The following is a 17,165-nucleotide window of genomic DNA, read 5'->3' as shown; positions in this document are numbered from 1 at the left end:
GCCCGAGCAGACAATTCAGTTAAAGGCTGTCGGAGTCAAAGAATTGGGGAAAAAGAAAGATTAATAAAAGCTGTATACGGTCCTCTGCACAGGTGCTTTCCTGTGCAATTTGCTGGGGTAAAATCCACAGAAGGTTTGGGGACTGATGGGGGGTTGAAGACCAGTTTAGAGACCTCCTTTTTGTTTTGATTGGGAAAAAGACTCACATTTAACACGGTTCATAAAGAGACTCATGCTGTTTCTATCACTCCAAGACTATCTTGTAGAGAGCCTGTAATTTAATATCAGCGCGACGTTCTTTCATTACTGTAGGTGCCTACCCTAGATTACATTTTATGATTTTCTCGGATATTTAAAATTTAACTGGAAACAGTAACTGTTACCCAAGCTATCTTTGAAATATGTCTCATGTGAATATATGGTACAGCCATAAAACCCTAATTATTCTTCATACAAGATAGATATTCTGTCATTTTAGATTTCAAAGTACACTCCAGTCTCCCATCATAATCAAGAGCCAATTGCCACTGTAAAAACCCCGCATTTAGAGAAGCATCAGTAAATTTTGATATCTTATGACACCTTTAAAAAATCTATACTACAAATCAACACAGCTTCAACAGTATTTTTTAGATAAGCGGCTCCAAACTGGTCGGATCAGTTATTATCGCGCATCGATCGTTTGTTTATTTGCGAGAGATGGAACTGCTTTCTTGTGTCGTGCTGTTGGTGCTGCTGTTCCCTCGACTCTGTTTCTCCGGCTCTTAAGTCCCCACTGTGGTAGATTAGCAGATAGTGAGGTCTGCCTCTGACAGAGCACCTGCAAATGTACAGAGATAAGAAGACGGAGCCACCCCTTAAACAAGGAACAAAACCAGCCAAGCACAGAGTAGCAGCTACATTACTTTCTAGGCTCTGTCTGGTCTCAGATGTGTTGAATTCTGTAATTTAACTCAATTTACTATCTATCTATCTATCTATCTATCTATCTATCTATCTATCTGTCTGTCTGTCTGTCTGTCTATCTGCCTATCTGTCTGTCTTTCTGTCTGTCTGCAGAAGCCTCCCCACTGCTCCCGGTGTCTCACTCAGTCTACTCCCATAAATAAATCTGTGACTTCATGCTCCCTGTTGCCTCTGAGAAGTGATTTGGAGGAACCTGTCGCCTCATGCAGTAATGACTCTCTTGTCATTCATGGTGTTCACAGAAGAAATCACAGAGCAGGAAAACATCCTCTCAGCATCTGCTGTAGGAGAGGAATAAAGATCTAGGATTATTATGGAGGAGGCTCAGAGCTTTATACACACACACACACATACATATATAAATATATATACATATATAGACATAGAGAGAGAGATTCCACAGTCACACTCCAAGAATTGAAAACTAATTGAATCATTTGACATTTTTGGGGAATGAGTCTGTCAGCCTCTCAAAGACTGGAAAAAAATAAAACAGGTAGTCCGGTTCAGTTGAGAAATAGTCTGGTACAGAACCTTTGCAAAGAGAGCAGTTTGTTAGCTTAGCACATTGTTATTATTTTACAAACAGTTTTCAGACAGCGTGCAGCCAGGTAGTTTAGCTAGGAGACAAAGTGTAAAACTACTATAAGACCTTAAAAAATAAATAAATACAAATGTATGTTGTTGTTTTTACTATTATTACTATTTACAGCAAGTTAGCTGTAGCAAGTTAGTGAGTTAGCTACATGGAGATCAAGTTGAAGCTTGTGTCATCACGTATGGCAAGAGGTGGAACTACTGCTACAGTGACTGTTGTTAGACGGTAAAGAAAAGTTGAATGGTGCCTTATTGAAAACCACATGTAGACTGGACAAGAGAAAATCTTTTGAAGGAAACAGCAGCAGCTATACATTCAGTCAAAAAACTATTGTAAATATATCAATGTTTTTGTACTGTAAAATGTGTAGGATGGATGGAACTCAGTAAGTGACTCATTCCCTCATGTGTTTTCACATGCTGTGTTCTGTTCCATTCAGCGACCCTTAAGGATCCCATTTGATCGCTATCCACGCTGTAAATATAGCTGAGGGCCATGCTTTGAGTTGCTTTGAATTCAAATGGATCTTTTAAGGGAACAACCACCCATGGATTCACTTACAACCCTGACTCACAATAAGCTAGTTGGCATTCAGAGGGAAGAGGCTGGCCCTCCATTTCAATGGCCTTCATTGGCTGAGCGTGATTAAAAGGTCTCAACCTTCGAAGGAGTGATATTTTTAACAACAATAAAATGGCTTAAGAAGTCTATTATGAAGTAATAAGCTATGATTTACTGCCAGACACACAGTCTACCGAGAAATGTGAATGTTACGTGTTATGGTACTGAATATATGAATAATATAAAAGTATCTAGGGATTGTTGCTGAAAATGTCAAAAGTAAAACTGTTAATGTCATAATGTCCAATTTCTCCATGGGGATCATTAAAGTTCCACTAATCTTCTTTTTGAATGTTACTACAGTGTAAGCAAAGATCTTTAATTTATTAATAACTTCGATGATAATCCACAGTGACATTTACATCAGCCCACTTTATAGTCTGGAATCACAGAAAAACAAAATTCGCTAGGATTTGTGTGGATATTGCTATCCGATATTGTTCTGAAGGCGCAAGAAAGTTTTAAATTACTATTGAATTCTTCACTGTTTCAGTGTTTATGTGCTGAAAAGGGCGTGAGTCAGAGTTTTGCCTTGCTGCAATATCAAATTGGGAACAAATAAAGATAAATTCCAAGACTCTGTAACTGCTAAACATGGTCTGCAAGTGAGCAATACCAGGACTGCAAGAGTTCTGACTCATAATAATGATGTTAAAGCAGCAGTCTTGAAGGTTTTTACTTTGAAACATGTGTCACCACATGTGGTAACAAAACCATGACTGGCCCTGAGATAGAATCGTATGTAAATTGTTGAATTTATAGTATTCAGAGCTGGTTGTCTGTGGAGACATTATCAGGCAAAATTACAAGCAGAGCATAGGTACTGACATGAGGCAACGTTCAACTGCCTAATCTCAGCACACAGGTGACATTGCTTAGATCTCCTGCAAATGAGGTTCAAAAATACACCTGGAATTACTGCTTGTTGTCGTAGGTGCTGAGAAAGAGAAAAAAAAAACATGTGATCTTGACTTGCCACTTTAACATCAAGTTAATGACTCCAGAAAATTACTTTAGTTACGTGACTCTAAAATTCCACTAATAATCGGAATAATAGTCCAATCAGAACGAATCTTCATCATGTAACCGGAGAATGGGCAGATTCGGCCAGTGTTAACCTGTGATCCCCTATTCAGAAAATACTGCATTAGCACCTAATAAGCATATAAACACTTGATCTGATTGTTTTCTGTGCATGTTTGCCCCTGAAAACGAGGGTCCATCTCTGTCTGTCGGTTTTGGTCATCCTTTATGACTGAACGATTTCAGTGTTAGGGTTAGGAAATTTCCTTCTTCTATAATATTTCGAGCAGATTCAAAGGTTCACAGTGGGCATAACCTCTTTGCGTGTGTCAAACAAGTTCTAGTCTTTTAAATATGCATGCAAAAGCAATTTATTTACAATCAGTATAAGTCCAATGGTCTTTATGTTTGGCTGATGGCAGCTTCCCAAGCAGACACTATAACTGAAATTCGGCATTCAGCCTTTCTCCCCCCCCCCCCCCCCCGGCTGAAACGCTGTGTTATCCAGCTGCTGTGACAGTCCTCAGAACAATGAGCTGGCATTCACCTCCCTTCTGAACCACTAATTGGCTATTAGGCCTAACTGGGTTTGAAGGGTCACAAACATTTTCCTCTCACATCACGTCCAATTTCTGCGTTGGGTTCACCTCCACACTGTCTCACCGCTCTGGCAATAAGGGGAGTCACTCACGCTGGTCAATATTTGGTACATAAGTCATTTTGGAGAATAAAAACTGTCGAACCTCGAGAGTGTTTATGTCTTTTAGTTTCTCTAGGTTTGGTTTTTCTAGTCATTTGACTTATTAGACAATTTAATAACAGTGTATTCGACAATAAATTTATTATTTTCTCTGTTTCAGATCTGTTTTTAACAGAATGTCTTAAGGTTCCTGTTGCTACATGCAGGTCTATGATGATTTAAAGGGTGGTTGTGGTTGCTGCCAAGGCGCATTTTGGTCTAAAGAACTTTAAACAAACAAGTTTCCACTCTTTGCCTCACAGAAAGCAAAGGTCTCAGATACAGATCAAAACTAGAGGAAATCAAACAGGATAGATGCTGATAGAGGTACAGTATCGTAGCGTTTGCAGGTCAGATTCATTGAAGGTCCACATCTAAAATGCAGGACATTGCATGCAAGGACACGGTTCAGAATGAACAAAAGGTAAACTCCCGGGTCCAAACATCAGACGGCTCTTTCATGTCCGTCAGTGCTTAGAAAAAGAAGTTTGGTCAACACCGAGGGACATTACTGAGGCCTGGCTGTCACTGCTTCTTAGTACAAACGGTTATATTAATCCAGGGCTCTTTCTGCACAACATAAAGCCGGCATTAGTTCTGCTACTATTTCTGTTTCTCTCCATGGACACCAAAAGCCATTGCAGCCAGGTTTAATTACAGGCTTATTATCTAAGTGGCCCTTTGAGGTGGAAACTAGTGGGCTGGGGACAAATAGATGTACCGGCTAATGAGCAAAATTATGAATCACTTCACAGGAAATATATTTAAGCCATAGATGATTTGATTTTAAAACAATCGCGACCCCATTTTAAAGGTGTCTTATACTTTGGTGATGCTGCTGTATTAACCCTTCTGTATAAAAATCCCATGCAGCAGAATTATACTAATTAAAAGTGTTGATTTCTCTATTTGAGTCATTTGAAATATTATTGAGAGCAGGGTTAACACAGCAGATCAGCTTTGCATCAGTGACCAGAACAGAAACGAGTCTAGGTTAAGAGTGATTTATTCAAAGCTGATTTAATCTCTTCTGCCATTTAAAAGGCTTTGCATAATCAATATTCAACATGTAATCATTTAAGGGCGAGGTGGAGCTGAAACCGCCTCCAATCCAAATTCTCATTATGCTCCAATTTTATACTTCAAAAGCTTCTGGTACAGATGGTCAATAATTCATCATTAACAGCATCAGTGACAGAGCACATCTGAATTGCATACACTTGTCAGTTTTTTATAATGCACATAAATTTTAAAAAAGTGCAGACTCACCGCACAGTAGAAGTAGTAAAAGTTGGCTTATAAGGTCAGAGTTTAATATGCAAAGCGAGCCGGATGCTGAAAGTGTATTTTGAAGCAATAACCCTGTAAATCAGTGTGTATGATCTGCTAAACATCTCATCCGCAGTTTAACCAGTCAAAACACGGTGCATGATACATGTTCATGTACTGCATGTTCTTCTGTCCTCATCACATTTCATTCCTGCATGTGTGTTGAGACCATTTTCTGCTTCTGGACATGTGGACTGATAATTAGGTCACCACTCTGCATCCTTAACTTTTATTTGACTGACATTCTCAATCCTCTCTTTGCTGTAAGCACCAGCCACTGTTGTGTACAGTGGTGTGCTGGGGAGGCAGCACCACAGCGGGGGAGGCAAAGGCAGGATAAACAAACCGGTGTGAAAAAGCTCTGGACAGCCTGGAGGCATCGGCAGAAGGGAGGATGAGGACTGAACTGAACTCCATCTTAAGCTACATCTCCCACCTGCTCTGTGGTGGGCCGAGAGCTGCAGACCATCTGCAGCCTCTGCTGCAGCATCACAAGGTGCGAGACTGAGTACTGTAAACAGTCTTGTGTAATAACTGTTCTCAACTTTTATGCAAAGAGATAAATCAATTGATAGAAACACGGTTGTTGGACATTTGTGAACTATGCTAATTCACTTTCTTGCCAACAGAAAATTGATACAACTCGTTTTGATAAATAAAAGAGCTTATAGCAAAGAGCACACACAGAGATAAACAGGTAGGCTGGTAGTGCCTGAAGGTAACACAGTACACTTATAGGTTTCTCCTTGTACCTTTGGTGGTCACTAATTTACGTGCCGTATTATGTTGATGTCTGTCTGATGGTATGCACATGTGTGTGCTCCTGGCAGTTTGAGTGGTTCTTGGCAATCTCAAAGCTAGGACAACACTCCAGTAAAGTAGCTTTACATTTGCAAGTGCATTTTTGGTGTTATTGACGCTATATAAATAAAATTGAATTGAATTGAATTGAATTATCCAGTCTTTAAAGAAATGTCAAATACATGTTTTTATTTTTATGTTTTTTGGTTTTAATTCCACTGGTTATATCTGTGTCATTGCCCATCTAGCATGGCCAGACTGAATTCATATAGTTAGGTAACACACCATTTGGATTTTTATTTTATTATGGGATATGTTTCAACCAATAACAGAGAAAATGAAACTCAGATACTCCTACAACCAATCAGAGCCATTTCGTTGTAAATAAATTCAGCTCCACAGTGCCCAGATGTCGCTGTTACTCTTCTATCAATCACTGCTTAAAGCCTGCCCAGATGGTTTTACTGGCCTGCCAGATCTTTGCTAGAGTATATTTAGTTCCCAACGGAGCAGATCCAGACCAGCTTTCTGCCACAAAAAAACAAAGAAACTATTACCTTTCTGTGCACAGAAACACATAGCATCTAAATATAGTCAAGTCTTTGGTCTATGTAAGCCATTTCAAAAATGATTATACTGTATGCAGTGAGTAGCACTGTGTACTGCAAAATTAGCTCATTTTTGCACGTGTCATTTTCTTTACATGTTGGAAATAACAAACATTTGTAAACAAGCTCACCCTTGCACTTCTGTCCTACAGTCCAGTAGGTGGCGGTGCAGCTGTAAGTGATTTAAGCCAACCAATAGAAAAGGGCAAAGCTAATTTACAGTCTAATTAGCTACACCTGTAGCCTCAGCGTTTAAAAAATTACATCAAAAGTAACCTCTACTTCTTCAAAAGTCGCTTAACTTAAATGGGAATTGAAGCATTCAATCAAGTAAACAGGATGGAGTTCCGCTCTTATCAACAATATATAACACACATGACAAATGTTACCATATAAAGAGAAAAAACTACGGCTGTTCCATCTTTTTGTAACATGGGCGCCGCCATTTTGCCATACTATGTCCCGTGATGTCAGAGAGTTGGTTGGCTTAGCAATTCTGATAGCGATAGCGATAGAGAGAAAACAGAGCTAGACAAAGACAGCTAGCGGAAGATAGATAGTTTTAGTCAAATAGTGAAATATTTAACAAATAGGTACGAGCCTCCTATTGGGTAATTATTGCATGGCTGATTATCTTTCAGCTGGCAACAAGTTATTTAACCCCAACTGATGCCATGAGTAGCTTCTCATTTCTTAAACAACCATGTCTAAAGATAGCCTGGCTGACGCGACTGCACATCTCAATGAGATGCTGGTCTGGAAACTACGTGTTTATTTTCTCGTATTTGAGGAAAGCCTGTTGGTAGCAGAGCAAACACATCCTTCTTGGCAATGAAGTCTTTCAACGCCAAACGTTGCTCTTTTTTTTAAATAAACTTGCGTTCTAAGCTACTTAAAACACTGTCTAAGGCTGCATCGAACGGTAACGTTAGGTCCACTGCCATGTTGGATTAACACACTACAAGCTTCGGTGTCGCGCATAGACGTCGTCATCGTCTTGCTGCCCCCCCCCCGTTCTGTGATTGGTTCCCTATCTCAGGAGAAAATATGGGCGATGGTTTCCAGACTGCTTTTGCAGCGAGAATGAAATCGCGCGCAAAGCAGTATGGGAACACCCAGGCTAGTCTAAAGACACATCCAGCGGTTGTGGAAAAGATGTTAGTCTGTTTGAGAAGGGTCAAATCATTGGCATGCATCAAGCAGAGAAAACATCTAAGGAGATTGTAGAAACTACTAAAATTGGATTAAGAACTGTCCAACGCATTAAAAACTGGAAGGATAGAGGGGAGCCATCGTCTTCGAGGAAGAAATGAGGTTGGAAAAAAAAAGATTGATCGTGATCACAATCACTTAAACGTTTGGTGAAATCAAATCGAAGAAAAACAACAGTAGAAAAAAAAATTGGGCTCAGATTGTGAAAGAGTGGTTCAGGGAGCATGATTCATCATTTTCACCCATGGATTGGCCACCACAGAGTCCAGACCTTAACCCCATTGACAATCTTTGGGATGTGCTGGAGAAGGCTTTGCGCAGTGGTCAGACTCTCCCATCATCAATACAAGATCTTGGTGAAAAATGAATGCAACACTGGATGAAAAGACATCTTGAGACATTGCAGAAGTTTAAAGAAACAATGCAGACTTTTTGGCCAGACAGTGTAGCTAGCTTAGCTTAGAGTCAACTGACAACCCAAGCTAGCTAACACCTTAGCAAGAAAGTCTTTAACTACTTTCTTTTAGCCTGGTGCTTCATTTTGCAACAATGCCACTTGCTAACAACATCAACAACAGCTGACAACTAACCTAAGCTAGCTACCCCTCAACAGTGCAGCTATGTCACTGTGGGATTTCCTCTGGAAGGATTCATGGGAGTTTCTGGAAGCTCTTCAAAGGTGCCCCTTAACCTGGAAGCTGCAGTCTGCACCTGTTGCACAGGACTCCCCTGTGGAGACAATCTAGACCACTTATTCTCTTCAACAAGGCAAATAATCACCACTGTTTTTGTTTTTAACACTTCATGTCTTGGCTGTGTTTATTTGAGTTTGTGTGTTGTTGTGATCTAGCCGCCGGCAGTTTCTTTGCTTTTCAAATTTACCTTTTGTGTTAGTCTTAGCGCCTAATTTCTGTCTGGAGGCAGGTGCTTTTGCTGTTTGTGCTTGTTTGCATTGGTATTAATTATGAATGTTGTAGCTAAGCCTATGGTTGGCAGGTGCATTATGAGGCTTTTGTTGTTTGTTTATGTAGTGGAAATATGAGTAGTCATATATTAGAGTTATGGACACAACTTCCTTTGTATATTTCATCTATGTCATTGCCTTAGTTTCAGAGGCATATATTATACTGCAGGCTTTTAGGAAGAAACATGTTCATGCTTTTACACAGTGTCTAATTGTAAATCCTCAAATACCATTTGTTGCATGTAGCATAGGTCGTCATTGTTCACATTTTCACCATACAGTTCATATCTGGATTCAGAAAAACAAAACAAACAAACAAAAAAACAGCTCAATGTGATGTAACATGTTGCTCTACTGTTCTGCATATCCGAATTACATCTAAAATTTAGAGCTGCTGTTTGTTTCCAACTACTGCTACATTAATCACTCTGATGGTTATTGCGTTACATACCATCAAAGCCGTGAATATCGTTCATATTTTATTACATTTTTTTTTTTAATTCATAAGTTATTAATTATGTGCTGCAAAGCTGGAGTGTCTTTTCCTTCTCCATATATGGTGGATTTATTCTAGATATTTTTCTTCCAAGCCATGTGGACATTACTGAGAAGTAGCCATACAGTAAGGTTTGCAGCTGACAAGCAGTATGTCCTACAGAATACAGGTCATCTGGCTGTGTAAGTAGCACAATTTTAAAAGGGAAACTTAAGCAGTAAATTTCACATTTTAAAAGTACATGTTGGAAAAATATATATATGTACTTTTTATTTAATCTTTTGACGTATTTTAATATATTAATTAAAGGACATATAGTATGAGTATACATACTGAATTGTATTTTAAAGTGTGCATAAGTAAATTAGTATTTCGTTATGAATTCTGAGCCTTCCATCTCTGTACACTGTTGAAAGTCAGATACAGTATGTTGACACCATGTTCTATGTATAGCTTTACTCTCACAAAGCAAATAATCTTTAGTCTATGCAGTCTGTGCTGTATGGTGTTTTTAAGGCCAATTGTATTTACTTTTAAATGAATCATTTGCATTGACTGAATACACCATATTTTAATAGTTTCAGTTTAATTTTTCATATTTGAATACATATTTTTCTGCTCACAATTCTAGTACAGAAACTGTAGCCTGAGTATATTTCATTTCCCAGCTGCTGTGCACTTCTTCCGTTTTCTCGCTGCTTCCTGTCGCGCCTCCTGCTTGAATAGCCATGTAGAAAGCAGTGAAGTTGTATCTAATGAACAGACCATTATCACAGCTGTTCAGGATGGAAACAAATCAGCTGTGGAAGCACATCAAATTGACAGAGTGAGAAGCATCGTGTATATACGCACAAGTACCTGTAGTACAGAGACTGGCTGTGATTTTCGGGATAGTGTTACATGTTTCCTGCAAAATTGTTCAGTCTCCCCACAAATCCTCAAATACCACTCTTCTTTAGTTGTAGCTAATCAGAGATGAGATGCCATGTGACCTCTCACACAGCAGAGGGAAGTGAAATGTTGATGCAGCATCCAGAACACAACCCATCCATCTCCCCTGTGACATTTTTGGAGAGCAGCCAATCAGCTCCCTAATATTAGTATTCCCCTTTCTTGCCTTGCGTTATTTTCACCAGCTGCCCATGAAGCATCTGAGTCGACGTGTGCATTTAAATGGTGTCCACTTGAGTTATCTTGAGCCATTAGCATCTAGACGGCTGCTTTCACACAACATTAAGCCAAATTTAGAAAATATCACACTCATAGCATGATCATCAGAATCAGTTATGTCTGTTTTTCTGAAATGTTTGACGCGGCCTATACTACTATCCCTTTAGCCTAAACATTTAAATAAAATAGAAAAACTGAAAAGAAACAAGAAAGGAAAGATGGAATGCATGTATAAAGCAGACTTAAGGCCTGGGGTGGCTCTGAGTCTTACAAATAGATCAGAACAAAAAAAATTTGCATGAGCTGCACCACTCAAATCTGTAAAATGAATCAGCCTGTGGCTGTGACTTCTTTTTTCCCCAAGACCTGGTGGAATTAATTTAGGAATGCTGAATGTTGAGTTACAGCACAAGAGAAAAACATCAAGCCAGGCTCTTCCTTTTTGTTTTTGGACTATTCCAAAAGATGAAGTGAAGAGGGAGCTGGTGATTGTTTCTTATTGAAATCATCCTCATGAAACAATAAAAGCTTTGGAGCAGGTGAAAATCGAGTCACTCTCTCTCGGCATCCCTCCTACTGAGAACTTTGAAAATGAGAAAAAAAAGAAACGTTTTGAAGTTAAAATGCCATTATATTAGCTGTCGTAGTAGTGAAAGACCTGCAGCTCTGAGCATGAAGAAAACATTATCAAAGATGGTTTACAAAGCTGCTGTGTTTTTCAGTCTGACACTCCATATTGATACATGACACTACCTAATCACCCACAATAACACAGATTAATTAGGTATTCCAAAGACAAATTATGCAGATTTAAAAAGTCCATGTTTAATTCCTTCTGGGAAAACAACCAATGCCACTGAACTCTCATATCAAATTAGAATGTGGGCTTTTCTAATGGTGGAAGTGTGAAGTAATGACGTTAACAAATGACTCATGTTAGTCATGCCACATTGTGCCTAAGTCCTTTCCTCAGTTGGTTGTCTGTTGGAATTGTGAATGTATTCGGTTCTACATAGTTTACATGGTTAATGTGCAAACTATTTCCTGTATCAACTGATTTGAATAGTTTGGTTTTGTATTATGATCAATATGTTGCAGGTTTTGATCAGTATTGGCAGATCAATAGTTAACTCTGACATTTTTTCAAGTCAATATTAGCTGCTGGCCGTTGGCTGTATTTGATCTTTGCCGTGTGTCCAATTGCAACTTTTTGGCCTAGACAGGGCAACGTCAGTCAGCCTTTGTTGCCTGTAGCTTTGGATCCAACTCCTCACGTCTTAGGGCTTTGCTTGTGAGGACTCTCTCATCTGCTTTATCAACTGTCGTTGATGTGAAATTTAGCTAAAACAGGCTTTCATTTCTTGCACAGCTAACTAGGAGTATTAGCCCACCCCTTTACTCAAAGATATTCAATTTACTATTGTGTGTGTGATAAACAGTGATGGGAATAACGGCGTTAAAATAAACAGCATTACTAACGGCGTTATTTTTTTCAGTAACGAGTAATCTAAGTAATTATTATTTCCTCCGTTACAACGCCATTACCGTTACGGACAGTTAAATGTGGTGCGTTACTTGCGCTGTCAGCCAGCCACAAGAGCTACGAAGGTGTTTTTTTCCCTCTGGGTGGGCTGGGGTGGGGCAGCCGCATAAGTGATGATGATTGGCTAAGGTAGGGTAAGATTTCATGGTAAACCAATCAGCGGCAGCAATGGAGAGTTTGGAGCATTCAGAGGTAAAGTTGCCGTTTTCAAGGTGGAAGTATAGGCACTACTTTAACCTCATTGAGGTAGAAGGCAAGAACGTACGTGAAGTGTACATTACGCTCAGAAAAAATATCAAATTCTTAGACGTATTTAAACATGTATTTTTTTTAAAAGTAACGCAATAGTTACTTTCCCTGGTAACTAGTTACTAACTCAGTTACTTTTTGGGAAAAGTAACTAATAACTATAACTAATTACTTTTTAAAAGTAACATGCCCAACACTGGTGATGAAGTACCCAAAACCTCATATTTGGAGTTGGAACCAGCAAATTTCTTGGTATTTTTGCCGGCAAATTAGCTACACTCTATTTTATTGTCAAAACACAAGCAAATTCAAATTTGTCAAACAATAAATCAATTAATTAGCTCATCATTACGGCTCTAATGAGTGTAGTGTTTGAGTGGGCTGCTTAGACTGAAGCAGATTTTTGTCCTAGTTTCTCGACTGTGATATGAAATTGTCAGCATTATCTTGAATCCAGCACGACTTCCCAAACAGTTGTAGCTCATTAGCAGAGATGAGGTTCACTGTTGCTGCCGGATAAAAGCCTTGTCAGTCTTGTTAACTGACTTTTTTGTTTCATGACGGGTCCAAATGACGGGTTGCATGTATAGATTATAAAACAAAATTCAGGTGTAGTAAACTTCAGATTTGATTTATATCATGTGTATGGGCTAAAATTGCATGAAAGCAAAGCTTATTACAAAGTTGACATTCTGGAGATGCAGCAGCCATAACAGCCTGTTAATGTCTGAGGACATTGACCACTTACTACGGCTGAAGGAAAATCAAATGATAACTCTTTTTAAAATGTTCTCACATTTCTGTTTATTACATCAATAAATAAATAACCCAGGCGAGGACCATGTTTTTCCTCCAGCTTCACTCATTAGTAGTCAAAATGATGCAGCTTTTATAATAGGCTGTATTGACAGGGGTGATGTGACTCAAATGCTTTAACAAATAACGGAATGGATCAAGAAAACAATGCGCTGATAATAACAGAACATGTGAGAGGCCTCGCAGTCTGCAGTGAAATGATTTACGGTTATATTGAAGATTGTTTTTTTCTCCAATCTGAGAAAAGCTCGTCCGTGAACATGATTAAATACACTGTTTCAATAGTTTCAATAAGATGCTGGAAGGATTCTGTAATGTTTTTCAAACTGTTGACTTTACATTTAATCATATTTGGCATCTATTGGATTGTGTAACTCAAGGTCAGTTTTTACCTCTAAACGAAGGAATTTTCCATGCCCAATGGGTGGGGAGCTCTGAAGGAGCATATTCAGTTTCACTGATTCATCCCTAGTCAAAATTACCAGTACCACTGTCTGCCACCTCAAAGCCATCAGATGCAACACACCACACTAATGTTAATATGTGCTGAAGAATTGCCCATTGTTATAGTCATGATATATATTGGTGATTTGGTGACTATACAGGAGTTCTGACTTTTGAATAATTGTGGTTGACTTTATAAAGTCAGTGCTTTAATGGCTTCTGGACTTCTCCAACACCAGTGGCTGTGGAAAGCTGAGTAAAGGCCAGGGACACACCAAGCATCACTGACTCCAGTTTTTGTAGTTTGTCCTGCACCATTGGCATTAGTCAGACCCATATCAGCGGCTACTCGGTTGGTCCAGCATGTTGAATCAGTTACCGAGTGTGTCAGTGAGAGAGCTCACTTTCATTGGCTGTACCGCTGAGAGAACAAGTGCACAAGAGGAGAAACGGACATGATGAAAGTAACTAAATGACAAAGTCAAGAGGGGACACACAGAACGCTCCCATCGTCCCCTCAGGGACAAATACATTTTTTTCTGAATCTTCCTGTGAACATTCATTGATGTGAATATTCTGACAACAACATGAAATGTGTGATAGAGATATTTCAGTTTTGAAATAATTTTGCTCAGTTATAAAATAGATATTAACAAAATTCATGTTGTCATTTGTTTCACAGACTTGTGGTATTCCCACAATATTTTATCTTTAGTTGGCACTTCTTGTCAAGTACAGAAGTGCTAAGTCCAAAATGCTGCCACACATAAGCTCTTTACTGCTCTCAGAGTTGTAGCTTTTGGATCTCTCTCATACATGAACTAATCTCATTGTGTCTTCCATACTACATCTGTTGTCATGGTCTCATCAGCGTCCCCAGTCTTCATGGCCTCCTGCAGTTTTCCACTCCTACCTGAATGAACAATTCTCCAACCTGCCTATGATTCCTCTTATATTCTCAAACTGTCATGTAACATCATCAGCTATATGTTGTATTTGTATTATCATCAGATGCTACATGTACGCTTTAGTCAGATGTATGTATCTATGACAGATGTATGTTTATCTCGTTTGTCCTATCCTCTCTCTTCTCTCTCTTTTCTGTCTCTACCTGGCTGGCCTTAGGCAGATGGGTCCCTCCATATGAGCTGGGTTCTGCTCGAGGTTTCTTCCTGTTAAAAGGGAGGTTTTCCTTGCCACTGTGGCCTTCAGGCGTGCTCTGGGTGTTTCAGATCGGATTTTGTAAAGCGTCTTGAGACAGTCTGTATTATTGACGCTATATAAATAAATTTGAAATTAACTGACTTGTCATATGAAACCAGTCTCCCAAGACTTCTAATGAGAGGATGCAGGAAATTGCGTGTATTTTATGAAGATTTTATGAATGGATATCGGATCTTTCCAATGAAGACTGATATGAATAGGAAAATCTGTGTTTTTTTAAACCCAGTTCTAGTATACATGCATGTACAATACAGTATAGACACATATTAACACTGGTTGCTAAATCAAATGTACTTTGATTGCCTGTATATATTTTGTAAACAGCATAAATTGAGGATGTGTCCAATTGGTGGCAGAAGCACTCTGCAGGATGATGAAAAGCAACTGTTGCTTTTTGAAAATTGTGGCTGCCATGTCAGCAAACTTTTTACATATCTCAGGGAGAGCAAGATTAGCGTTCACATTAATGGACGCTTAAGCGACGAAAAAATAAATACATACTAAATCCATTAGTACAATACATACTTGCTGTCTATGTATCTCGCTTTCTCTCCCACTTTTATAAATCCATGCAGCTGCTGGCAGCAGCAGACTTCAGTGACACGTTGTCACATGAGGAATTAAACTGCAACTGGCATCTGCAAATTGTCATTTCTTTCCATGTCTCGAAAAAGCGAAATAAATTTGATCCTTTTGGGACTCAGTTGTAACAGCAGGGCACCCTAGTCCGCTGGTTTTATCCCGTAGCATGCAGAAGCCAGCATGTAATCCTGCCACCACCCTTGGAAACACAGACAGTCCTAAATATAATTCGGTGCCTTTCCAGCATGGTTCTGATTCCGTCATCACCTGCTGAGCCCAGAAATGTACAAAACACAATAGAAAACACCACACTCTGCCAGTGTGGTTGCAGGCATGCGAAGAAAAAGCATCTAATCTTTACTGCTGCTGTCAGCTGTGACCATTATAAGGGAGGTAAATTACACAGAAAAGGAGAGTGTGTAAAAGAACCCATTAGTTCTTATTAAGTGCTTTCTTTGCATTTACCTTAACTGGACCAGCTGACAGCTCCCTGTGGCTAACCAAGTCTAGAGACTTCTAGGACTTCTCTAGATCTATTGTTTAGTTTGTCCATTCTGGGCTACTCTAGAAACATGGTGCTGCAAAGTGGAAACCTTTGTGAAAAAGGACCCACTTCCTTTTATTATGTTCTTTTCTGCCTGCAGAATCCTCTGCATTCTACACACTACAGCTTTAAAGCATGATTGTCTTAGATTGTATGAGCGCTGGAGCGTCCTCTGAAGTATAAATTATGTGTAGGATTATCACTCCACCATCGAGGCTGCAACAAGCACTGCCCAGAGGCAGTATGACTTTGGCTTGTCCATCCATTCAATTTTCATGAATGTGATGTGCAGGAATTTATTCAAACTGGGCATAAAAATTCACCTGGAATCGAGGATGAACCGAATACATCTTGATGATCAGTGTTGAAGGTCTCACAAAACACCCCTTTTGCCATATCTTACATAACTATGCTAATTATAAGGAAATTATAATAAAGAAATACCACCCTGAAACATTAATTCCAGTTGTAAAATGGTAATGAAATACTTGCACTTGACTGTAAATGAATTTGCTGGTTTAGCTAAAAATAGACCTTTACAATTTACTATACTGTCACATACTGTAACATTGAGATCATGATTTAAAATGACATGCAGCACAATAGATGTTTTTATCTGTGTCACAACTCCTGCAACTCTCTGCAGAGTCCAAAACGGATAAAACATGTGATTTTGTGCAATCAAGTAGATGCCAAAGGAGGAGAGAACCTGCAAAAAAACAGTGAAATGAAATTTATCCCATGTAGCTGTGAACGCACACACACCACAGGTGCCAGAGTGAGCCTTGATTGTTATTTCTCCATCTGCCAGTGTACCCAAAATAAGATGAGAATTTGCATTCTCTTTGTTGACATTCGGGTAACTAAACCAATAGCTTATCTTTCGTTTTCAACTGTAAACTTTGTGTTTGATATTACACATAGGCCACTAACAAACCACATGTGTCATTAGGGTTCCCGGCACAGTCCCTTTTAACAGAAAATCATTTGCTAATTACGTTAAAGAATAACTCATTGTTGTGAAATAAAACTTTACAGCTACATCAATTCCAGAGCAAGCTAATTTGTTGTCACTCACCATATTGATTAAAATGCAATTGATCCAGGCTCTTTCTTCCACTTTAAAACGAGCTGCCTTAAATGGCCACAAAGACATCTATAGGAAGCTAAGATGTGGCTTTTGATTAGTGTTTACGTGTATCTGTTCATCGATTGATAGAGTTTCAAGCTGCGTAG

This window comes from Chelon labrosus (genome assembly GCF_963514085.1).
Source record: "Chelon labrosus genome assembly, chromosome: 8".
Lineage (NCBI taxonomy): Eukaryota > Metazoa > Chordata > Actinopteri > Mugiliformes > Mugilidae > Chelon > Chelon labrosus.
The sequence above is the reverse complement of the archived record's forward strand: the minus strand, read 5'-3'. Positions refer to the sequence as shown.